At 41.2% G+C, this 24,656-nt stretch overlaps 1 protein-coding gene across 1 annotated transcript in view; it reads left to right on the plus strand.

Annotated features, from left to right (window-relative positions):
- The first annotated feature begins 6 nt into the window (after positions 1-6).
- The window catches only part of RNF130 (ring finger protein 130), a 142,807-nt gene continuing 118,157 nt past the window's right edge, over positions 7-24,656 (plus strand). Inside the window, exon 1 of the mRNA XM_010830675.1 lies at positions 7-197. The gene's annotated coding sequence lies outside the window, so the exon portion shown is untranslated. The remainder of the gene's footprint in view (positions 198-24,656) is intronic.

The raw sequence follows: 24,656 nt of genomic DNA on the forward strand, positions 1-24,656 counted from the left end.
GCTGACCTGCAGCCTGTGGCCGGCGCGGGCGGACAACGCGAGCCAGGAGTACTACACTGCGCTCATCAACGTGACGGTGCAGGAGCCCGGCCGCGGCGCCCCGCTTACATTCCGCATCGACCGCGGGCGCTACGGACTCGACTCGCCCAAGGCCGAGGTCCGCGGCCAGGTTCTGGCGCCGCTGCCTATCCATGGAGGTGAGTGCCTGGCAGGGAAGAGAGGAGCCGTGGAAGGCGGAGGGGTGCAGGGTTGGTCCTCATCCCCCAGGAGCCACAACCTGGGCACGGAGGCGGCGGATGCGGCGCCCCCACCCCGCCCGGATTGATGCGCCGCTCGGCGGGCGGCCCCAGGGTCGAGGTTCCCGTCGTGTCCTCCCCCGCCTGTTCGCTGCTGGGAATGAGGCTCCAGACGCGTTATTGGGTTCTTCTCTTCTTTTTAAAAAGGCTTTTTTCCCCTGGGTTCAGTTAGCTTGTTTACAGGAAGGCATTGAACTGCGAGTTTGCAGGGACAGCTCAGACAAAGGAGGTGGTGGAAGAGTGCAAAACTAGTTCATGATGGATGAAGTCTCAACCTGTATTTCGGAATCCGCACAGGTTCCTTCCCGAAATCACAGACTGCGCTGTATTGAATCTAGAAGGATGAGGCCCTTTCTACCGTAAAAACGTGCCATTTTTCTTATGTGACAAGTGGAAGGAGAGTGGAGGAGGAAAATGGGCATCTTCCGTGTTGCTTTTGGCTCTTATTGTGCCCTACCAGCTTTACTGTAATTTGACGCCTGAACATCTGACGTTACGACGAATCCGATACCAATTGGAACCTGTAGCCAAGTCTTCAGGTCATGAGAGTCTGCCAGAGGGGAAATAGGTAAAATTTTTGAGAGTTGTCTTTGAAGCCATTTGGCTTAATCTTACGTCTTCCTATCATTTGCTCTTTAATAATTTAGTATAAAGCATATATTTGTACAAATTTCTGGTAGTGTTTTGAAAGAAACTTTCCCCACACTGTGGAGTATGGTTTTGTTTTTGGCCCACAGCAGACTTTTTGGAAAAATGTCTACTATCTTCTCCATCTCTACCTACTCTCACCCTGAGAATGCTGAGAGGGGACTTTTTTTAAAGCTTCTTTTCATGTTAAGATGACCTAAACTAGGCAACCTACACAAGGTGTTTGTTTTTATACTCTATAAACTATTAGAACATCACACCACTTCTGAGATATGTGTTTGCGAACGTGCTAAGCTGTTTTTTTCTTTGAGGCAATCTAGCTAGGGAAGAAGAATCAGGAAGGGCTTTCACCAGCCTTTCCTCAGTTTACACCTTCCTTTCAAACGTTCATTTTTACATCAATAATCGGTTGCTTAGTATGCACTTCTCATCTCCACTTTGTTAAAAAAAAGGCAGTTAGGGTCCTGCCTTGCCCATAGTAACAACTTTGGCCTTTGGTTCATTCAGTAAATATTTGCTTGCTTGTTCTGTGCCAGTCACTGTGTTTGGGACACAAAATGTTTCCAAACTGTGGCACTGACAATGGTAGTCTGTTTTCTGGGGTTGAGATCTGTGAGGGTCACGTGGAAGGGGAGGAAGAGGGAGAGGCAAACTGTTCTGGAACAAGAACTGGCCCTGTGCAGTATTTTGAAATCTGTGGTTTGTCTTTAGGTTCCTCTAGGCACCTCGAATCCATGATCCTCACTTTAGATACTTGCCTCATAAGTGATTTGTGTTCTGAAACTACTTGTTTCTTGCTCATCATTCCAAGCAAAGGCCTCATCTTTAGAAAACTTGTTGTAGGTGTTTGTATAGAAGGGTATTGGATACTGATGGGTGGTAAAGGCTGGTCTTGTTCCTCTGTCAGTGGGGAGGTTTCAGTTGTGCTGTTGATAAGCCTTATGTCACTGGCGAAGTACTGTGTGAGTTTAGGAAAGTAATTTGGCCTTTTAGCCTCAATTTTGTCTGCAAAAGAGAATGGTGAAATAGTTATACCTTAAGTTTATTGAGGGGCTTCCCTGGTGGCTTAGATGGTAAAGAATCTGCCTGCAATATGGGGGACATGGGTTCAATTCCTAGATTGGGAAGATCCCCTGGAGGAGGGCATAACAACCTATTCCAGTATTCTGGCCTGGAGAATCCCCATGGACAGAGGAGCCTGGCAATTTGCAAAGGGTTGGACTCGACTGAGCGACTAAGCACAGCACAATACAAGGTTATTGAGAGGCTTAAATGGTGCCTGCGTTCTTACAAGAGGAGATTTGTTAACCTAAATGAATCTCTATAAATTGGTGAAGTTTCAGACATGGCATCAATGTGAATACATTGGAGCAGTCTTGGAAACTTGAGTCTGCAGTCAGTTCCCCTGGGTGTCTATCTTCTCTTCATTTCCTCTGTTCTCTAGTGGCTCATTTTGTATCCACACATCATGAGATTGCTCAAGGTTTTTTCGTGGCTTCGGTGGTGGAATCCTGCAGGTAGTTTGGGTCTAGCTTTCTACTAAGGGATCTGCAGACATAGGTTCTTTCGATCCAGCAAATACTAATTGAAAACCTGCTGGTCCCAGCCACCATCCAAGATACTAGGGAAGAGGGATGGGCCCCAGAAATAAGCAAAACAAATTCTTTCTCTTCTTCCTGAAGCTCACGGTCTAGTGGCATTTTTATGTCAGTTTACCTATAAACTATTTCTAAGTCAGTGGACTAACATGAAATCTAAGAAGTTTTTGTGCTTTCTCAGCAGGAATTTAGGAATATATTTTGTTTCTTTGTTTTTGTTTCTTCGCCGCGCTATCATTAGCATGCAGAATCTTTAGTTCCCCCAAACAGGGATCTGGCCCACACCCCCACAGTGGAAATGCAAAGTTCCAACCACTGGACAGCCAGGGAAGTCCTAGGAATGTATTTTAAAAAACAAGAATGGTGATAGAAATCTGTTAAAATTTTTCATGTTTAAGAAAATGGCTTATATCTATTATGTCAGTGTACTCTAATCACTCAGTCGTGCCTGGATATTTGCAACCACATGGACTGTAGCCCACCAGGCTCCTCTGTCAATGAGATTTCCCAGGCAAAAATACTGGAATGGGTTGCCATTTCCTCCTCCAGGGGATCTTCCTCAGCCAGGGATGGAACATGGGCCTCCTGCGTTGCAGGCAGATTCTTTACCATCTGAGCCACCAGGGAAGCCCTTATGTCTATCATACCTCAATTTAAAAAAAGAAAGTAGCTTAAAATTTGAATATTTGGTTATTTCACATTATGATATTCTCGATTTAGTCTCAAATTTTAGTGCTTTTAGGAAAAATAATATATTCTGACTCTTGTGTGCTTGTAATTTTAAGTTGAAGAGAATTCTTAATGTGTTTATTGAAGATTTACTGAGTGTTGACACTAAACAAAGTGATGTTCAAATTACAAAAAAAATTGTTATGAAACAGAATTACTGGCAAAAAAAGAACCAGCTGTGGTCAATAGACGGGAAGTTAATAAAAATTTTGAGGACAAGTGTTTGGTGAATATAAAGACAAAAGTAGTTTTCCTAGAGCTTAACATGATAACTCGTTTTAATTCTTTTACTTGGTTGTGAAAGTAAAAACCTTTCTAATTATTTTGCATTCAGTTCAGTTCAGTTCAGTCATGTCCGACTCTTCGCGACCCCATGAATTGCAGCACGCCAGGCCTCCCTGTCCATCACCAACTCCTGCAGCTCACTCAAACTCATGTCCATCGAGTCGGTGATGCCATCCAGCCATCTCATCCTCTGTCATCCCCTTTTCCTCCTGCCCCCAATCCCTCCCAGCATCAGAGTCTTTTCCAATGAGTCATTATTTCTGTAAATTAGGCATGTATGAATTACTGGACAAGATTTATTTGTCCTATATCTTTAAAGAGCAATTTGGCAATGTCTTCCTAAATGCTTTGGTATTTTAGAAGTACATTTTGAAAAATGTTAAACTTTATAAAATATTTCATAAACAAGTGTTGTACTTTGAAAATACATTCTTTATCATTAGAGTCCATTTTAAATGGAGATTTATTTGGTGATAACAAATTTCATATTTTAACTGTAAAGAATTTATTTTTTGAAGTGAACTTTTGTAGGAACATGCCTTATATTTATTCACAGATACTGGTTGTTGTTCATGGTTGCTTTCTTGTTACTTACTCAAAGGGTGAGCTTAGATCTAGAAACAAATGTAAAATCTAGCTAGCATTTACTGTGGAACAGACGTTGTAGATGTGCTTTGTGTGTGTGCACACTAACTTTTTGTTTGAGCCTGGAGGTGGGGGTTGGGGGAGAGGCCCTGTTGTTGATGATGTCATTTTGTATGCAAATATGCTGGTGGGAAGAATTTGGTAATAGTCATTTTGCATAGAAATTTTCAGAATTGGATGTTTAAGCCTTGGAGAACAATTTTACCAAGTAATAAAATTTTTTGGTCATCTAGTTGACTAAAGGGATGCCATAACATTAAAAAAAAAACCTTAGATTCTTATGTTTTATATATGTGATTTTGTTGGATGAATCCATTAAACCTAAACTTGGTTTTCAAAATTCTGATTTTAGAGTGAAGGCAATCAATGTGGAAACAAGATCTTAGATGAAAAGGGCCATGAAAAGGCAGGGGCTACTGGATATAGAGATTTCAAAAATATTCAGAAGAAAAGTAGGTGTTATCCTGGAATCAGAGACCCTGAAAGGAAAGAGAATTCAGAAGGAGCTGGAGCCTCTAAAAACCAAATTTTGACCTAAAATAGATAACCAAGCAATATATGATAAATTGTATTTGTATTAAATTTTAACAATTTAGAAAATATTTTTACATTTTGTACTTTTCCTTTGCTTTTTGGATGATTCATTAGCATATAAAATTTGAGTATATATTTTTAAACCACCACACCAAATATATACATCCTTCCTCCGTTCCATCTTTCTGTTTCTCTTTATAGCAAAGTGTTGTCTGTACTTTCTGCCTCAGAGTTTTCATCTTGCTGTTCCTCACATTGTGAAGGTCTTTGTTGTGCCAGTGATTTGATAAAGACGTGACATATTTAACTGAAATATTGGACGGCAGGACCCTCAGGATCTCAATGTATGGAATGGTGGGCTGAAACTAAGAGAAAAGTTAATAGAAATTATTGTATAGTCTTGAATTTGGATAAAAAAAAATTAGCTGCAGTGAAAGGAGTTGAGGGGAAATAAGGCTTCAAGCTGCATTTTATAGGACAAAGCCTCTGTTCACTCATTGACCAGCCCATTCTAATCTTGCATGCATTTGAGCATCGTATCCTGGTAACACAGGTCCCACTTCATTATAGGCCAGACACACTTTTAGCGCATGTTCGTTTCTGAATATGAGTTTTAAGAGATGAACAAACTACAAAGCATTGTTTTGAATATTATAAAAGGGAAATCCTTCATTTGAAAGAGCATTAGATTAGATGGCTTGTAAGATCCCTCCATCTTGAACAAGGTGTAACTGTAAAATAGTAAGACGAACCTTGTTAAACAAAGTGCCAGATATACCCATTAAGGATACTGTTCTTTTAATGCCAGTCACATGGGCGTGTATGTGTTTCTATGTATACATGCATATTTTGCAACAATGAAAAATTTAAACACTTTCAGAATTTGTTTTGTGAGGTTATCTTTTTGATAGAACCATTTGGAAAATACATACAGTTTATCAAATGTCTGTCTTTTCTGAGTAGATTTTAATTTTGACAATTGAAAATTATTTTTGAGGCAGTCTTTTAATGTGCTTGTGAATTCTCTCTGTAGATAATTCTCAAAGAAGTCTGGTAGTGTTTTGGACCATGTCCACACCTCTGGGGTGCATTTCCACCTACCAAATCTTAGAGGCAAACCTTAAAAGGATGAGATTTATTCGAAGTACCTAATCGAACCAATCCTCAGAGTTGGTTCTTTTAAGTAAATAGCAACCTTGACTTATTTACAAAATGAATTAAGTTTTCAGGATCATCATTTGTTTGTTTTATCATCCTTAGAGTATTTTATGCACTAAACATTGATTTTTTTTCCATAAGTCATAGTAAGTGTAGCTTTTTTTACTGTTGGAAGCAGTTTTGAACAAAATAAAGGGATCCCTTCAAATGCCAAATGAAATAAATTAAAAAGTCCTTAATAAACTCCTCTGAGCTTGCATTATGCAAGTTCTGTGGTGTGTGTGTGTGGAAGATATGGTATGCAATTGCTGCCTAAGAGAACTTGTCGGGATGGCACAAATAGGACATGCCACTGTGGATGGTGCAGGCTGTCTGCAGACACCAGCAAGGGCACCGGCTGCATGTTATTGTAAACAGAGTTTGTTGGAATACAGCCCTGTCCATTCATTCACATGTCTGTGGCTCTGTGGTATACTGACAGAGGTGAGCAGTTATTACAGGAGCCTGTATGACTTCCAAGTCTAAACTGCTTGTTCCCTAGCCCTTTAAGAAAACTTGTGACAAGCCACAATCCATGTTCTAAAGTTTCATTTATACCTTAGTTTTTCCCATTAAAACTGTGTTATGGATTTATGGGTGAGAAGTTGATTCCTAAGTTGTCCCAGACTGGGAGCTCTTGGAACTTAGGGACAGCGTCTTCTTTGTTTTAACCAAATACCTCAAACTGTGCCTGGCACTAGCAAGCCACTGTAATATGTGGTTGCATTTAACCCTGTGGTGCTTGGTCTGGTAGTGAAACTAATGGCAGGTGTTGCTGGAATCTGTATGATGGGATGGGGATGGTGGGGTGTTGATAGACAAAGTATACTGTAGGGCCTCTGTTACTATGCTAGATCAGTAAATGGTACAAAGATCAGAGAAATGAAAAATTATTTGGACTTGTAGTCTAGAGAGGTTTCATTGAAAATGAGGAAGTTGAAATTAAACTTGATTAGTTCTTCCTCTAGCCATAATGGAACACTAGGCTTACCTTGCTACCTCAAGTGACTGGAAAACCTGACAGTTATGAGACAGCAGTTTTAGAAATAGGTCAGAAAACAGCACAGGACAATGATCCCTGAGAGGAAGGAAATAAACAACAGAGTTCTGTGACTGCCTCAGCTTACCACCTGGAGAGTTTCTAAACTGAAGCTCAGGGAAGGGGGACCCAGAAAGAATCTAGTGGTCTTCCTGAGTTGATGAGACAGAGTTCAGAGCTGAGAGAGGTGAAGGCAGCTTGAGTAGGCTTGAATGCGTGAGGAGCTCAGGTACAGGAGAGGAGGGAGCTGCAAGGGGTTCGTTCACTCAAGCCTTTGATCAAGTACTGTTCTGCTCGTTTTATGGAGACCTGTCAGAAATTAGCAGGTGGAAGAATTCTTGGAGTTCACACAAGGCTGGGAATAGTTCATATTCTCTCTAATCAAAGTAGAAAGACCTAATGGATGAGGCATGGAGTAAGGCCCTGGAGAAAAGCCTGTTCTGGACCCACCTACCAAATCTTAGAGGCAAACCTTAAAAGGATGAGATTTATTTGAAGTACCTAATCGTGAACAAACCCTAACAATATCTGAAGGGATTACAACAAAGTCCAGCTCCCAAAAACATGAAATCCAATACCAGCATCCAATAAAAAATGAGCAGACAAGCCAAGTAGAGAAAATATGACCCACAACCAGACAGAAAAGTCAGCAGAAACAGTCCCAGAAGTGGGACAAATGATGGAATTGCAAATAAAAGTGTTGAAAGAGCTATTATACTCAGTTTGTTCACGAAGGTAAAAGGAAACTTGAACATGACGAGGAGAGAAACGGATCTAAAAATAGACCCACATCAAACTATGAGCAAGGTGAAAAGACAATCCTCAGAATGGGAGAAAATAATAGCAAATGAAACAACTGACAAAGGATTCATTCCCAAAATATAGAAGTAGCTCATACAACTCAATACCAGGAAAACAAACAACCCAATCAAAAAGTGGGGAAAAGACCTAAACAGACATTTCTCCAAAGAAGACATACAGATGGCTAGCAAACACATGAGAAGATGCTTAACATCGCTCATTATTAGAGAAATGCAAATCAAAACTACAATGAGATATCACCTCACACTGGTCAGAATGGCCAACATCAAAAAGTCTATAAACAATAAATGCTGGCGAAGGTGTGGAGAAAAGGGAGCCCTCTTGCACTGTTGGTGGGAATGTAAATTGATACAACCACTATGGAAGACACTATGGAGATTCCTTCAAAAACTAGGAATAAAATCACCATATGACCCAGCAATCCCACTCCTAGGCATATACCCTGAGGAAACCAAAATTGAAAAAGACACATGTATCCCATTGTTCATTGTAGCACTGTTTACAATAGTAGAACATGGAAGCAATCTAGATGTCCATTGACAGATGAATGGATAAAGAAGTTGTGGTACATATACACAATGGAATATTACTCAGCCATAAAAAAGAACGCCTTTGAGTCAGTTCTAAGGAGGTGGATGAACCTAGAATCTGTTATACAGAGTGAAGTGAGAAAGAGAAAGATAAATACCATATTCTAACACATATATATGGAATCTAGAAAGTGGTACTAAAGATATTTACAGGACAGCAATGGAGAAACAGACATGGAGAATAGACTTATGGATAGAGGGAGAGGGGAGAAGAGGGTGAGATGTATGGAGAGAGTAACATGGAAACTTAAGTGAGTTCAGTTCAGTTCAGTCGCTCAGTCGTGTCCGACTCTTTGAGACCCCACGAACCACAGCACGCCAGGCCTCCCTGTCCATCACCAACTCCTGGAGTCCACCCAAACCCATGTCCATTGAGTTGGAAACTTACTTTACTATATGTAAAATAGGTAGCCAACAGGAATTTGATATATGGCTCAGGAAACTCAAACAAGGGCTCTGTATCAACATAGGGGGTGGGATGGGGAGGGAGGTTCAAAAGGAAGGGGGTATATGTATACCTATGGCTGATTCATGTTGACGTTTGACAGAAAATAGCAAAATTCTGTAAAGCAATTATCCTTCAATAAAGTAAATAAATTTTTAAAAAGTAGACCCACATCAAACTTCTAGCAGTAAACTCAAACCTGAAAAAGTATAAGATTTATATTGATAGAGAAAAGAAGAAAGTGTGTACTGAGAGGATGATATTTCCTGCTTTGGTGATCTCTCTTTATCCCAAACAGTGATACAGTTAACATATACTGGGTACATACTCTCTGCCAAGAATGGTGCCAAGTATTGTACATGGAGTATCATTGAATTCTTATAACAGCTCTAGGTGGTACAATATCCTCATTCTGTGGATGGGAATTCAAGGCACTCCAGTCTCTTAGTGTTTTTTATTTTTTCTTTATAGCACTTAATATGGTTGGAAATTGTGTATCTATCTTATTTGCTTCTGAAGGCAGAGATCCTGGTGTCCACTTTTGTATACTCAGTGCTCAGTGTTGAGCCTGGAACATAGGAGGGTGGTACTGGTAATTAGTGATGGACAAATTAAAGTGAGTGAGGTAATCCACCAGCTGAATCCTGTGGTGATTCAGCAGAGTTTGGATTTGATGTAGGTCTGTCTGACTACAGAGCTCATACTTCCAGCATGTCTTGTACCACTTCTAAAGTGAGTTTAGTAAATTATGAATGATCTACTTCGTGGAATGTTACACAGCCATTAAAGGGGATCATGTGAAAGTTAGGTATATCCTACAAAAGTAATATCTTTACAGTGGACAGGGACTCAAAGTAATATGCAAAAATAAAAATGGCTGTGTTGTATCTGTTGGGTCATGGGTAACATTTCTCATTTTCTTTTTTCTCATTTTTTTGAAGTTATTTTTAATACAAAACCTTCTTCACAGAGGGAAAGTCATACTCTAAAGGGAACAAGTAAGTGTCTAAAGTTGATTTTTTTTTTTTGTAAAGTTTATTCCCTAGCTTTAAGAAAAATTGAGTTAATTCCAAACCATGGTTAGAATGAGTAGAAAACTGAGAGATGACTAGAAATATGCTGAAAAGTGCATGTTTTTCCCCAATAAGAAGAGAGTTAAGACCAAGTATTCTTGTCTTAACAGGAATCAAGCTAAAATGTGGCATCGTTTTTGTTTATTTTTAATTGAAGGATAATTGCTTTACAGTATTGTGTTGGTGTCTGCCATACATCAGCATGAATCAGCCATGGGTATACACACGTCCCCTCCCTATTGAACCTCCCTACCACCTCCCACCCCATCCCGCTCTTAATTGGGTTTGAGCTCCCTGAGTCATGCAGCAAATTCCCACTGGCTATCTCTTTTACATACGGTAATGTGTATTCTTCCATACTACTCTCTCCATTTGTCTCACCCTCTCCTTTGCCCTGTGTCCAGAAGTCTGTTCTCTATGTCTGAGTCTCCATTGCTGCCCTGCAAATAGGTTCATCAGTGCCATCTTGCTAGATTCCATATATATGTGTTAACATACAACACTTGTTCTTCTCTTTTTGACTTACTTTACTCTGTATCATAAGCTCTAGGTTCATCTACCTCATTAGAACTGACTCAAATATGTTCCTTTTTATTGCTGAGTAATATTCCATTGTATATATGTACCACAACTTTATCCATTCATCTGTCAGTGGACATCTGGGTTGCTTCCATGTCCTGCTGCAATGAACACTGGGATACATGTGTCTTTTTTCAGTTATGGTTTTCTCAGGGTATATGTGTGGCATCATTGTGGCATCATTTTGAGCAGTTAATGAATCCTAGAAAGGGACAGGACTTTTCTATGATATTTTTATTATGATGATATTAATGCTTTTATTTTATTTTGGTTTTCCCTATTTAAAATCAGTCTGTATTTAAAGCATGAAGACTTAACTATGGGTAATCTCCACTTTTCGAAAGTTCATCTTATGCCATTTTGCTTTTATGAAAGACCTACATTAGTACCTATTTTTGATAACCAAACGAAACCTCAAGAGGATTTTTGCTTTTAGCAGAAAAAAGGCCAGAATCAAAAATAGCATTCAGCGTTTGTTTTGTAGCAAGGCGAGAGCCATTGTAGAGGCGGCCGCACTGGGAGCAGTGAGAGCAGCCTCCCCAAAGCTCCTTCCCCTGGAACGACACTCAGCATCTAAACATTGAGCCGCCATAGTTGTAAAACATGTCTCTGAGCATCTGTGCTCTCTCTTGATTCATTTTGCAGGTCCATTAGCAAGATGTGTCCTCCAATAATTGTTTCTTCCTTTTTTGACATTTTGGTTTACAGTAAGCTTTTCCTCTTTCCATTTCTCCTGTCACTTCTTCCTATGTCTTTACTTTTAGCCTAGTCTTCTCTGAGCTCTGGATTCATATATTCAACTGCCTACTTGGTATTTTTAACTTAAATTTCCCAAGAACATCTCCAGATTGATAAATGGAGCTTTTGATGTGTATGTGTGTATCCATATATATATATATATTTTTTTTTTTTTTTGTCTACTACTACTGTTTTCAGGGCTTCCCTGGTGGCTCAAATGGCGAAGAATCTGCCTGCAATGCAGGAGACCCAGGTTCAATCCCTGGGTTGGAAAGATCCCCTGGAGAAGGGAATGACTACCCACTCTAGTATTCTTGCCTGGAGAATTCCATGGACAGAGGAGCCTAGTGGGCTGCAGTCCATGGGGTTGCAAAGAGTTGGACACAACTGAGTGACTAATACCTGTTTTCTAGTCTTCCCCATCTCAGCAAATGACATCGCGGTCCACTCTTGTTATTTAAACAAATTTAAGAGTCATCCTAGCTTCTTTTTCTCACATTCCACTTCTGATTTACCCTTCACATTTTACTGTCAGTGTGTATCATATTTATCTGTTGTTTGCCATTTTCACTCCTGTCATCTTAGTACAGACAGTTGCCATCTCTCTGGTCTTCCTGCTTCTTAACTTCTGTCAGTCGTTTCTCCCCAGTAGCCACAGTGATCTTGAAACTTCACCCAGTCTTGTCACTGCTTGCTTAAATTACCCCTCAGTGGCTTCTTCTAATCCTTAGCTGGAAATCTGAACTCCTTACTGTAGTATACAAGGCACCTCCTGATTGGTCTGGTCCCAGCCTTTCCCTCCCTCAGGCCATTCATCTCTCCCTTGCTCACCATGCTGAAGCTACCTGTATTTTGATACTCTCATTCCTAGGGCCTCTATGTTTTCTTTACAATGTGTGCCTTCTTGCTGGTATCCCACTCACCTCTACCTCTTGCTCTTCACATGGTGTTTGCTGTATTAATAGAGCTTTATGATTCTTTGATTTTGTATGCTGCTGCTGCTAAGTCGCTTCAGTCGTGTCCGACTCTGTGTGACCCCATAGACGGCAGCCCACCAGGCTCCTCTGTCCCTGGGATTCTCCAGGCAAGAACACGGGAGTGGGTTCCCATTTCCTTCTCCAATGCATGAAAGTGAAATCGCTCAGTTGTGTCCTACTCTTCGTGACCCCATGGACTACACCCTACCAGGCTGCTTGGTCCATGGGATTTTCCAGGCAAGACTACTGGCATGGGTTGCCATTGCCTTCTCCTTGATTCTGTATAATGGCCAGTTAAAAGGGCCATGGAGATGGAGACATGGGGAAGGAATTGTAGAATCTAAGAACTTAATGGTCATCTGTAATCATCAAGTCTAGCCACTCATCTGAGGCCTCAGCATTCCTGTCCAGTGGTTTTACAGCTCACACTTGAACAAATGAGTGATGGAAATCTACCACATTCATCTCTGGAAACCAGAATGTTAGAAAGTCTTTTTTTCATCTGCAGAAGAAAAATTGGTTCAAAATTTGTAGACAGTTAATTTCCTCGTCTGATTCAAGTCCTCTAACGCTTAGACTTCATGTTCTTATTTCTGTTCTTAAGAATATAGTATTTTAAACCACAGAATGTGGCATTCCACTTAAAGGATACAGTGAGTTCAGTAAAGTCCCACAAAAATTCATGTCCACCTGGCACTTCAGAATGTGATCTTATTTGCAAATAAGATCTTTGCAGATGTAAGTAGTTAAGGATCAAGATAAGATCATACTAGTTTACTGCTGCTGCTACTGCAGCTGCTGCTACTGCTAAGTCACTTCAGTCGTGTCCGAATCTGTGCAACTCCATAGACGGCAGCCCACCAGGCTCCCCCATCCCTGGGATTCTCCAGGCAAGAGTACTGGAGTGGGGTGCCATTGCCTTCTCCGATACTAGTTTATGGTGGACCCTAAATCCAGTGACTTATAAGGAGAAGAGAGAATACAGAGAAACACACAAAGATAAAGGCCATGGGAAGATAGAAGTTGAAATAGGAGTTATGCTGCCACAGCTAGGGAGTGCCAAGGATTGCTGGCAACCACTGGAGGCTAGGAGAGAAGCATAGGACTGTTTTTCCCTTGGAGTCTCCAGAAGGAGCCAACTGTACCGACACCTTGATCTTGACTTCTGCCCTCCTGAATTAGGAGGAAATACATTTATGTTGTTTTAAGCCACACATGGACAGAGGTCAGTACCGAAATGAGACTGATTATATTCTTTGCAGCCGAAGATGGAGAAGCTCTATACAGTCAGCAAAAACAAGACCAGGAGCTGACTGTGGCTCAGATCATGAACTCTTTATTGCCAAGTTCAGACTTAAGTTGAAGAAAGTAGGGGAAACCACTAGACCATTCATGTATGACCTAAATCAAATCCCTTATGATTATAGAGTGGAAGTGAGAAATAGATTCAAAGAATTAGATCTGATAGAGTGACTGAAGAACTATGAATGGAGGTCCGTGACATTGTACAAGAGACAGGGATCATGACCATCCTCAAGAAAAACTGCAAAAAAGCAAAATGGCTGTCTGAGGAGGCGTTACAAATAGCTGAGAAAAGAAGAGAAGTGAAAAGCAAAGGAGAAAAGGAAAGATACACCCATTTGAATGCAGAGTTCCAAAGAATAGCAAGGAGAGATAAGAAAGCCCTCCTCAGTGATCAGTGCAGAGAAATAGAGGAAAAATATAGAATGGGAAAGACTAAAGATCTTTTCAAGAAAATTAGAGATACCAGGGGAACATTTCATGAAAACATGGGCTCAAAAAAGGACAGAAATGATACGCACCTAACAGAAAAAGATATTAAGAAGAGGTGGCAAGAATACACAGAAGAACTGTACAAAAAAGATCTTCACAACCCAGATAATCATGATGGTGTGATCACTCACCTAGAGCCAGACATCCTGGAATGCAAAGTCAAGTGGGCCTTAGAAAGCATCATTATGAACAAAGTTAGTGGAGGTGATAGAACTCCAGTTGAGCTATTTCAAATCCTGAAAGATGATGCTGTGAAAGTGCTGCACTCAATATGCCAGCAAACTTGGAAAACTCAGCAGTGGCCACAGGACTGGAAAAGGTCAGTTTTCATCCCAATCCCAAAGAAAGGCAATGCCAAAGAATGCTCAAACTACTGCACAGTTGCACTCATTTCACATGCTAGTAAAGTAATGCTCAAAATTCTCCAAGCCAGGCTTCAGCAGTACATGAACCATGAACTTCCAGATGTTCAAGCTGGATTTTGAAAAGGCAAAGGAACCAGACATCAAACTGCCAACATCTGTTAGATCATTGAAAAAGCAAGAGAGTTCCAGCAAAACATCTATTTCTGCTTTATTGACTATGCCAAAGCCTTTGACTGTGTGGATCAAAACAAACTCTGGAAAATTCTGAAAGAGGTGGGAATACCAGACCACCTGACCTGCCTCTTGAGAAATCTGTATGCAGGTCAAGAAGCAACAGTTACAGCTGAACATGGAACAACACACTGGTTCCAAACAGGGAAAGGAGTGCGTCAGGCTGTATATTGTCACCCTGCTTATTTAACTTTTATGCAGAGTACATCATGAGAAATGTCAGGCTGGATGAAGCACAAGCTGGAATCAAGATTGCCAGGAGAAATATCAATAACCTCAGATGTGCAGATAATACCACCCTTATGGCAGAAAGCAAAGAACTAAAGAGCCTCTTGATGAAAATAAAAGAGGAGAGTGAAAAAGTTGGCTTAAAACTCAACATTCAGAAAACAAAGATCATGGCATCTGGTCCCATCACTTCATGGCAAGTAGATGTGGAAACAGTGACAGACTTTATTTTGGGGGGCTCCAAAATCACTGCAGACGGTTACTGCAGCCATGAAATTAAAAGACACTTACTCCTTGGGAAAAAAGTTATGACCAACATAGATAACATATTAAAAAGCAGAGACATTACTTTGCCAACAAAGGTCTGTATAGTCAAAGCTATGATTTTTCCAGTAGTCATGTATGGATGTGAGAGTTGGACTATAAAGAAAGCTGAGTGCCAAAGAATTGATGCTTTTGAACTGTGGTGTTGGAGAAGACCTTTGAGAGTCCCTTGGACTGCAAGGAGATCCAACCAGTCCATTGTAAAGGAAATCAGTCCTGAATATTCATTGCAAGGACTGATGCAGAAGCTGAAACTCCAATACTTTGGCCACCTCATGTGAAGAACTGATTCATGTGAAAAGCCCCTGATGCTGGGAAAGATTGAAGGCAGGAGGAGAAGGGAATGACAGAGGATGAGATGGTTGGATGGCATCACCGACTCAATGGACATGAGTTTGAGTAAATTCTTGGAGTTGGTGATGGACAGGGAGGCCTGGTGTGCTGCAGTCCACGGGGTTGCAAAGAGTTGGACGCATCTAAGCGACTGAACTGAACTGACGTAAGCCACAAGGTTTGTAGTCATTTGATATGGCAGCCAGAAGAAATTAATGCAAAGAGAAAGCAAAATTGGACAGCACTGCAGTTTGGTTTCACCAGTACAGAAGAGAGGACAACTTTCTTCCTCATCATTCTGAACACATGCCTAGAGTCATATAAGGTTATTTTGGTAGCCTTAACCACTGACTCATACTGAGATTACTGCTGATTAGACTTTCTAGGACTTTTTCATGAGGTCGCCCTAAATCGAGTGATTTTATCTTTTCTGGATTTAGGCTGGTCATCAGCCTTTCATGATACTTTTTGAATCCTGATCTTTACTCTTCGTAGCAGCTGTGTGTCAGCCATGAATGTGATGAGCATACTTTCTGTATCTTCACATAAGTGGTTCTTAACCTTCTGTGGTTGTGGATTCAAGACTTTAATGAAAGCTGTGGACCTTTCTGATGAAAAGTACTTATTTATGTATATATACACCGAGTTTTCAGTAAGAATTAGGATGTTCAGATGCCTCTTGAAGCCTCAAGTGTGGTCCATAGACCCAAAGTTAAGAATACTGATGTAGGTTATTGATAAAAGCATCAAATATCAAAGAGTGTGAATGAACAGACCCTTGTTGTGTATTCCTAAAAACCTTCTAAGATGGTTGACCTTACTCCATTACTCAACACTTCTGGGGAGTGGAGTGGGCATTTCATAGTTTACTAATTTATTTTACTGACTTTGCATTTAGTATTGTACATATTTCTTTGTCTTATGTCGTAAAAGCCAATCAAGTTCTTTGATTAAAAAAATATATATATATTGTATTTACTTTGTTCCTGATTTGCTGGGAAGGAGAAGAAGTCTTTATGGCTTAACCATAGTATGTTATTTTCTTGTTGCCCCTGTGATCAGTTATCTCAAACCAGGTGACATAAAAGAACATAGATTTATTACCTTACAGTTCTGGGAGTAAGAAGTCCTAAATGGGTCTCACTGGGCTAAAATCAAGGTGTTGGGCAAAACTGCATTCCTTATGGAAGGTCTGACGGAGAATCCATTTCCTTGTTTTTTTCTAGCTTCTAGAGACTGCCTCGGAGAGGGCAATGGCACCCCACTCCAATACTCTTGCCTGGAAAATCCCATGGGCAGAGGAGCCTGGTAGGCTACAGTCCATGGGGTCGCTAAGAGTTGGACACAACTGAGCGACTTCACTTTCACTTTTCATTTTCATGCATTGGAGAAGGAAATGGCAACCCACTCCAGTGTTCTTGCCTGGAGAGTCCCAGGGACGGGGGAGCTTGGTGGGCTGCCGTCTATGGGGTCGCACAGAGTCGGACACGACTGAAGTGACTTAGCAGAGACTGCCTGCATTCATTAGCTCATGGCCCCTTCCTCTTCAGAATCAGTAGTGAGCTTTTTTCAGAGCTTTCTGTGACTCTCATCTTCTACCTCTCTTCTACACTTAAGACCCCGTGATCACGTTGGGCCCACCCACATGTAATCTTACATGTGGGCTTCCATGGTGGCTCAGACAGTAAAGGATCTGCCTGTAATGCAGGAGACCTGAGTTCGATTCCTGGGTGGGGAAGTTACCCTGGAGAAGGGAATGGCAACCCACTCCAGTATTCCAGCCTGGAGAAGTCCTTGGGCAGAGGAGCCTGGTGGGCTACAGTCCATAGGGTGGCAAAAAGTTGGTAATGACTGAGCGATAATCACTTTCACCCACATAATCCAAGGTAATCTCTTTATTTTAAGGTCAGCTAATTACCAACCTTAATTCCCTCTTGTCATGTAACCTAACGTATTCACAGGTCCCAGGGATCAAGATGAAGACATCTCGGGATGGAGAGCATTACTCATCCTTCTGCACATAGTGAACCTGTGTAGGAATCCCATGATTTAAGTGTCTACACGTTATTCCTTTAGTAATTATTTCTGACATTTGCTAAGGATTAATAGGACCCTAAGGAACTCATAACTTCCACAGCCCTTGTTTATCAGTTTATAAACAATGAAATGCTATTTACACAGGTTAGTTTTCTGATACCTTTCTTCTATGATTCCTCAAAGTTCCTTCAGTGATGCAGTTTCTTTTTTGAATGTTGTCACCAGACTGTAGTTCATCTGGATCAGAAATCCCAAACTCATGTGGGATAGCTGCTTCAAATACTCATTCAGCAAATAATTATTAAACACCTAGTATATACCGGGCTTCAAATACCTCAGCAGCGGCCGTGGTGCTGCTGGCGCAGGATGCCCACTGCTGAGGGGTGGCTGGAGCGGAGTCTCTGCGGGGCTAGGCCGCTGGACGCCGCAGCCAGTGGTTGGGACTGCGGGCTGCGGCCAGGGCCCTGGCGCGCGGCGATGCGAGGAGGAGCACATGTTTCTGGAGCAGAGATGGCCACCACGGGATGACATGGTTGTGGCTGCCTGAAGAGGCATTGCTGGCTTGGGAAGCAGCTTCAGAAAGATGAGCCCAGAGACGGAGGTGGGAGTTGGGCAGTGACCAGTGCCCCCAGTTACATGTGTGGAGCCAGGGGTGGTGGCAGATTGGCCCCAGGGTGACCACAGCAGCGGAAAGCTTGGGGTACCCTTGGCCCCTGGTTGGCAGACAGGCTCCGTGACAGACAGCGGCTCCAGGGTGGCCACTGCAGTGGTGAAGCTGGGGTGCCCTCAGCTCCTGGGCCTCATCCTATGTCAGCTTCATGCACTCATTTCACATACCAGCAAATTATGCTCAAAATCCTTCAAGCTAGAAATCAGCAGTATGTGAGCAGTATGTGACCTTCCAGATGTACAAGCTGGGTTTAGAAAAGGCAGAGGAACCAGACATCAAATGCCAACGAATGCTAGATCAGAAAAAAAAAGGCAATTCAAAAAAAAAAGAAATGTGCTTCACTGACTAAGCTAAAGCCTTTGACTGTGTGGGTCACAACAAACTGGAAAATTCTCAAGGAAATGGGAATACCAGACCACCTTACCTGCCTCCAGAGAAACCTGTATGCAGGAGAAGAAACAACAGTTAGAACCAGACATGAAACAAACTGATTCAGAATTGGGAAAGGAGTACATCAAGGCTGTATATTGTCACCCTGCTTTATTTAACTTATATGCAGAGTACATCATATGAAATCCCAGAATCAAGATTGCCAGGAGAAATATCAATAACCTCAGATATGCAGATGATACCACTTTGATGGCAGAAAGTGAAGAGGAACTAAAGAGCCTCTTGATTAAAGTGAAAGAGGACAATGAAAAACTGGCTTAAAACTCAACATTCAAAAAACTAAGATCATGGCATCCAGTCCTGTCACTTCATGGCAAATGGATGGGGAAATGTGGAGAAAGTGTCATATTTCATTTTCTTGGGCTCCAAAATCAATGCGAATGGTGACTACAGTTACAAAATTAAAAGATACTTGCTCCTTGGAAAAATACCTATGACAAATCTAGACAGTGTATTACAAAGCAGAGACATCACTTTGCCAACAGAGATCCATCTAGTCAAAGCTATGGTTTTTCTAGTGGTCATGTATGGATGTGAGAGTTGGACCATAAAGAAGGCTGAGTGCTGAAGAATTGATGCTTTCAACTGTGGTGTTGGAGAAGACTCTTGAGAGTCCCTTGGACTGCAAGGAGATCAAGCCAGTCAATCCTAAAGGAAAACAGTCCTGAATATTCGTTGGAAGGACTGATGGGGAAGCACCAATACTTCACCCACCTGATGAGAGGGGGGCAAGAGGAGAAGCGGGGCAACAGAGGATGAGATGTCTGGATGGCATTACTGACTCAGTGGACATGAGTAGGAGATAGTGATTTACAGAGAAGCCTGGCATGCTGCGGTGCATGAGGTCATAAAGAGTCAGACATGACTTAGCGACTGAACAACAGGAAGTATATAGCAGGCAGAACAAGAAGTTCCTGCATTCTGTCTGGTGCAAGCAGCAAGGTAAGTCAGCCCCTGTGTATTGTGTCGTGGTGAAAACAGACATTAAATAATAACACAAGAATTATTCAATAATAATTCTTGGGGAAAGGATCAAGATGCTGAGAGAGCATAAATGAGAAGATCAACCCAGTCTAGGTTGGTCAGGGAATACTTCTCTGAAGAAATGATGTTTAAGCTGAGGATAAAGCATGAGCAGATATTAAACAAAGAGGGACATGGAATGGAAGACCAGTTCAGGCTAGGAACATATATGAAAACTGAAAGTGATATTTAAAAAAACGACAGCAACCTTGGAATGCTTGAGTTTAGAGAGTAAGGGGGAGAATGGTATATAGCAGAGATGAAAATGTGGGTCAGTACTTTTTAGGCTGTGTTGCAATTTTTTACTTTATCCCAAGAGGAATAGAAAACTGTTGAAGGGTTGGTTGGTTTAATTTCTTTTGGTTTCTCTGAGTCTTTGTTGCCACACTCGGGCTTTCTCTGGTTGCAGTAAGCGGAGACTGCTCTGCTGCGGTGGTTGGGGTTCTTTCTGCAGTGGTTTCTCTTGGTGCGGCGCACAGGCCCTAGGCTCACGGGCTCTGATAGTTGTGACTCACAGACTCATTAGTTGCGGCTCAGGCTCAGTAACTGTGGTGCATGGGTTTGCTTGGTCTGTGGCATGTGGAATCTTTCCAGCCCAGGGATCAAACTCATGTCCCTGCTTTGGCAGGAGGATTCTTATCCACTGTACCACCAGGGAAGTCTCTTACAAGTATGGTAAAATACACATAACATAAAGTCTACCATCTGAACCAACTTACGTGTGGGATATTTTAGTAGTGTTGCATAGATGCGCATTATTATGCAACCAGTCTCCAGAACTGTTTTCATCTTGAAAAACTGAAACTGCATACCCATTAAACAACTAGAATTTCCTTCTCTCCCTGGCCCCTGGAACCCATCTTTCTACTTTCTGTCTCTATGAATTTGATTGCTCTAGAAACCTCATATAAGTGGAGTCATATAGTATTCATTTGCTATAACACATGGGAAAATGTACAGTCAAAAGTCTGCAACTTGATGAATAACTCTAGCAAACACATTGATGTCACTCTAGCAAACACATTGATGTCACTCTGAACCTTGTCAAGAAGTAGAGTGTTAGCAGCTCCATAGAGCTTCCTGGATATCCCCTTTCAATCACTATTTCTCCTCCCTCTTTCCGCCAAAGTAAATACTATTCTGACTGAACACTAGAGATTATGCCTGTTTTTTAACTTATATACATAGAATCGTGGTATGTATTATTTTTCATCTTATGATTAGTTTCTTTTGCTCACTTCATGTTGGTGAGATAAATTCATGTTGTTGCATATAGCAGTAGTTTGTCAGTGATCCAGTGCATGAATATACTGCATTTTACCTATTTTGCTGTGTGGGATGCCCGCTTTTTGGCAGTTAGAGCCAATGCTGTCATAAAGATTGTGTATGTGTCTTTTGTTACATGTGTATAACATTTTATTGAGTATATGCTTGTTGCTGCTAAGTCGCTTCAGTCGTGTCCGACTCAGTGCGACCCCACAGACGGCAGCCCACCAGGCTCCCTCCATCCGTGGGATTTTCCAGGCAAGAGTACTGGAGTGGGTTGCCATTAGGAGTAGAATTATTCTCTCCCTCTCAGTTTTCTTACAAGCCTGATATGTCTATAACAATTCACCTACATAGCCTGATATGTCTATAACAATTCAATCTTTCCTCCAAAAATCTGTTCCTCCTCCAGTGTTTGCTGTTTCAGTCAGCACAGACTTTTACCCCCATATCTAATTAATTACCAACTCCTGTTGATCCATATTCTTTAACATCTCTAAAACATGTCTCCATTCCTCTCCACATCCACTACAGCCTTCTAATCTCTTGCCTGAACTGTGGCTTCCTAACTGGCTTCCGGTGTCTGCTGGCACTCTCTCGCTGTAGTGCCGGGAGGCACACTTTTTTGGTTGTGTGTGTACATTTATCCCCAATATATGTATTATACTTAGAAATGTTAAACCACACTACTGGTTTTCTTTGACATAGTACCTTAAAGTGTAACACTTAGGTTAATAGTTAATAATAGCTATAATACGTCTGTATTTCTCATAGTCTTTTGTGATCATTTCCTATTTGACGGTGTTGTTTTCCAAATCGGATTAGTTGGGGTTTTTTTTAAACCTATTATGGTTAGTGAAAAAGGGCTTGTATAGGAATAGAAATGTCAGCTGTGCCAATTTATTTTTGCTTTATTTTGTAGGGACTTTTTTAAGGCATTTGTCCATTTTATGAGAGACGGTTTAGTTAAAAGTAGAGGGTATCATGTGTAACTTGATATAATTGTATATGCTATTTTGTAATAAACTGAAAAACATGTGTGTGAGGGAGTTATGCATCCACTTTACATTTACGGGATCATTCTTCATTCAAGATATCTCGGAATACCATATAAGGTACACAACCATCTGACATGGATTAAGGAAAGAAGCCAGTGTTAATCCATAATTAAATGTCATTAATTCGTAATTTCTTATTTATTATCACAGTGATTTTGTTGTTGTTGTTGTTGTTGTTGTTGAAGTAAATTTAGAAAGGTCACTAGATACATACACACACACAGTCAATTGTACTTCTGTGCGCCAGAGCAAACAATTAGAAAATGTATTTTTAATATAATTTAAAATGTTATGGGCCCTGAAAACTAAAAAATATTGTCACAGGAAGTTCCAGAAAACCAAATAAATGGAAAAACATCCATGTTCATGGCTCTAAAAACTTAATACTGGTATAGTGGCAGTACTCCCCCAAACTGACCTACAGAGTCAGTATAATCCTAAGAAAATACCAGCTGGCTTTTTTGCAGAAATTGACAAGCAAAATTTATGTGGACCCAGGATTGTCAAAACAATGTTGAAAAAGAAAAATGAAGTGCTATATTTCCTGATTTCAAAGAAGGAAAGAAAGTGAAGTCGCTCAGTCATGTCCGACTCTTTGCAACCCCATGGACTATAGCCTACCAGGTTCCTCCGTCCATGGGATTTTCCAGGCAAGAGTACTGGAGTGGGTTGCCATTTCCTTCTCCAGGGTTTCTCCCCACCCAGGGATCAAACCCAGGTCTTCCGCATTGTAGCCAGATGCTTTACCATCTGAGCCACCAGGGAAGTCCTGATTTCAAAACATACTATAAATCAATGTGGATTGGCATAGACATTTGCCATAGATAGACATATCTGTGGCATAGAACTGAGAACCAGAAATAAACCCTTAATTTATGATGAATGGATTTTGACAAAGGTGCCAACATTGAGGGAAGAAATAGTCTTTTCATCAGAGAGTGCTGAAGCAACTGGATAGCCAGGAAGACAGTGCGGGAGGAGACCAAGGAAGTTTGTATTATCGCAAAAGTTAAGTAGTTAGGTGCCTCTGACACTGCTGAGGAAGATGGAATGCTGAGGAGTGGAAAGTATTCTTTACATTTGTTGATGTAAAGCTAAGTGACTGGAAAATTTGGAAGAAAGCAACTATAACATTTTTAAGTTTACAAATACTGAGGTCAAAGAAGGCTGGGTAATTGCAAATTATTTTCATGAGATGAGAGATTACTTGAAGAAATCAGCATGAATACACAACTATGAAAAGTATTTTTACTGAGATGAACTGGGAGACCTATCTTAAGAATATGTTTGCTTCTTATGAACTTTGAACCCATTTCCGTTGTGCTTTAGCCTTGCTCTGATCGTCTTAGTTCTCAGGTTATTTTCCCTTTATAGGGAAACAAAAGCAAAAATGGTTTTGAGAAATGTTTTCATCCATTGTTGTGTTGGCCCTGAGCTGTGACCTGTTTCTTCTTTCTTTGAAAAAACTTAAACCTTTTGGAAAGGCCCTTCAACTCTCTCTGGGCTTTTTAGTTTTGGGGATAAATTTTATGTCTGTACTGTCATCCTGCATTTGCCTTTGCTTTGTACTAGTCTTCCTTAAAGTTGAATTTATCTGTGCATTCTTGCTGGTTTCTTCATTTTCTTTCTCATCAAGGTGATTTGTAATTACCCAGCTTCTTTGTCCTGGGCTTTGCATACTATAAAATGATAGGTTGCTTTCTTCCAAGTTATTGGTCATGTCACAATCTGGGGATATGTTAGGTTCTGGGTGGCAGTTTCCTCTGGTTAGTGTTAGTCGCTCAGTTGTGCCCAACTCTTTGCAACCCCGTGGACTGCAGCCCACCAGGGTTCTGTGACCATGAGCTTCTCCAGGCAAGGATACTGAAGTGGGTTACCATTTCCTTCTCCAGGGGGTCTTCCTGGCCCAGGGATTGAACCGGGGTCTCCTGCGCTGCAGGCAGATTCTTTACCGACTGAGCTACAAGGGAAGCATCTTCCTCTGGTTATCCATAGCGTTTATTCTGTGGGAGATGAAATGAATGGTAAAGCAGATCAGGAACTGTTAAGATATCCTGCTTTTAGCCGAAGGAGATTTGAACCCCTTTCAGTACTCTTATCTTGTCTGACACTTTTGTGATCTATAACGAACTTTCATATTACTCCATTTGGCCAGTTGACCTTGGTGTTTTGCCCCCATCAAAGTCTCATTTCTATCTCTCAGACATGTTCTGAGTTCTTCTTTTCACTTGGATTTTCTTCAAGGATGTACTCTATCTTGATATAACTGCTTTTCCTTTTTTCCCTCTGAATAATAGTTTCTTAGGTAAAGTATTCTTTTTTATTATTATCAGCCAGTCTTGAGACCCACTTAAACAAATCTCATTGATTATTTTGTATATTTAGGATAAACTTTAATATTTTTGTCATTGTGCTGTGTGCTTAGTCACTCAGTCTTGTTGGACTCTTTGTGACCCCATGGACTGTAGCCTGTCAAACTCCTCTGTCCGTGGGGATTCTCCAGGCGAGAACACTGGAGTGAGTTGCTATGCCCTCCTCCAGGGGATTTACCCGACCCAGGGATCGAACCCAGGTTTCCCGCATTGCAGGTGTATTCTTTACTGTCTGAGCCACCAGGAAAGCCCACTCACACTAACTGCTGAGGAAGGAGGTAGGAGAAGATGGAAAAAAAAAAAATCATGA

The sequence above is a fragment of the Bison bison genome, unplaced genomic scaffold (genome assembly GCF_000754665.1).
Source record: "Bison bison bison isolate TAMUID 2011002044 unplaced genomic scaffold, Bison_UMD1.0 scf7180017864519, whole genome shotgun sequence".
Classification (NCBI taxonomy): Eukaryota; Metazoa; Chordata; class Mammalia; order Artiodactyla; family Bovidae; genus Bison; species Bison bison.